Raw genomic sequence first — 1,902 nt, 5'->3', positions numbered from 1 at the left:
TAACAGCCCTTTTACTTTTAAGGGCTAAATGGACAGGGAAATAAGCATAGACAATGCTGTTACAGCCGCTAAAAAAAGGACATGGTTAAACTTGATGTTAATATTAGCTATCTCCTTTACCTGAAACAAACGATACACATTTCTCTGTCCTAAGCTGTTCCACTTACATTATTCTGGAAATATGTGGTACGGTATTGTACAACAGTAATGTTTTGCAAAGTGCAAAATCAGCATTCTTTTCATTATCTTGCTGTCTAATCAAAATTGTTGGAAAAGTCGTATAGGTCTTGGCAAGGGCTACACATGGGTAGGTTAGCCATGAAATTGAACTACCAGCCTTAACTTCACCTTAGGCATTATTCTATCTTAAGTAATTAAATGTTTTCTCTCCAAAGGAAAAGGAAAAGGAAAAGGAAAAGGAAAAGGAAAAGGAAAAGGAAAAGGAAAAGGAAAAGGAAAAGGAAAAGGAAAAGGAAAAGGAAAAGGAATTTGCACAAGGCTAGTCCCAGCCTGAATTCATCATTGAATGGCTGAAGTTTTTAATTTGAAAATGCTGACTCTTAAAAACTTCAGAATTAGAATTCAGTCTATATTCTGTCAAGATCTGAAACATCCAAGAAACTTTATGTTTCCATGGTTTGAAAGATTTGACTGTTACTTGCATTTTTTGCAATGCCATTAGCAGTTTTCCCCACAATAATCTTTTTTTTCCTTATCTCTTCTTCCATAAAAATCTTTTCTTTTCTTCTTACCACAAAGGTGAGAACAAAACAGAGAAGAATACAGCTAAAAGTGTTTTCATTTTCATTTTTGGTTTCATTTTCAGAAATGACTGCTATCCATAAAACACAGAGCATTTAATTACTCCAGTTAACTCTTCAATCTTTTTTCTTATCATCTTCGGTAACAGATCTCACTATGTATTAAATCAGGGTGGGAGAAAAACATAAAATCTAATTTTCAGGTGCAGAATGTTGTCTGCAGCTTCCATTACTGAAGTTGCATGAGCAGACCCATAAAAGCATTTACCAAAGCACCTCTCTTCTTAAGAAAAAAACCCAAACAAACCCTTACCAATGTGTTTTAGGACAGCCTAAGTTACAGGAAAAATATATTGAACTTCCTCCATTCTATCAAATTATCTCCATGTTGGCCTGTTCTAGTGGCTGTGGCTTCATCCAGTCCTAAAGTCTATGGGTCCCAATTCTCATGCAAAGCTTTTAAATATCTCCCCTCACAAACACCTCAAAAACCTCAGGATTTAGTACACCCACACCCACCACTTCACTGTAACACGGAGGCCAGAAACGAACACATCCACGACCCACACAACCTTGTCAGGACTGGGTTAGAGAAACAGTGACAATATACCCCGAACACTGGAAGGGACCACTTTTTCCACTAGTCGTGCTCCTCACCTCTCTCACCGACTGCATGTTAGTAAGTTCGTACTTTTTTTTTTATTATTATTTTCTCTCAGTCGTTTATTTTCTCGGGAATATTTCCTGTGATTTTACACAGTCGAGGCAACAGAGGTCAGCATCACTCGTGCTGTGAGGCAGCGTCACGCTCAAGGGCAGGCTTTGGGGTTTAAAACGGGGTAAAACACCACTTCTGGGGGCTTCGGGAACCAAAAGGAGAAGTGGGGTGTGGTGGTGCCAGCAAGGGCTAAGCCTTACCCCGCTCTGCGGGGCCAGAGCGGCCAAAGTCTCCTGTGCTCCACCACCACAGTCCCCAGCCCCACCGGGGAGACGCAAGGGGGGAGGAAGGGGCCTCGGCCCGAGGGGGACAGGGCCACGCCTGAGCGAGCAGGCGGCGGAGCGACGGGGACCCCCCGGGCAAGCTCTGCCCGCGCCAGCCCCGACAGCGCCCCAGAGACGCGGCGGGCCCCCCCAGAGCGCC

The sequence above is a fragment of the Charadrius vociferus genome, unplaced genomic scaffold (assembly GCF_000708025.1).
Source record: "Charadrius vociferus isolate BGI_N301 unplaced genomic scaffold, ASM70802v2 scaffold46, whole genome shotgun sequence".
Lineage (NCBI taxonomy): Eukaryota > Metazoa > Chordata > Aves > Charadriiformes > Charadriidae > Charadrius > Charadrius vociferus.
This window is presented reverse-complemented; position numbering follows the sequence as displayed.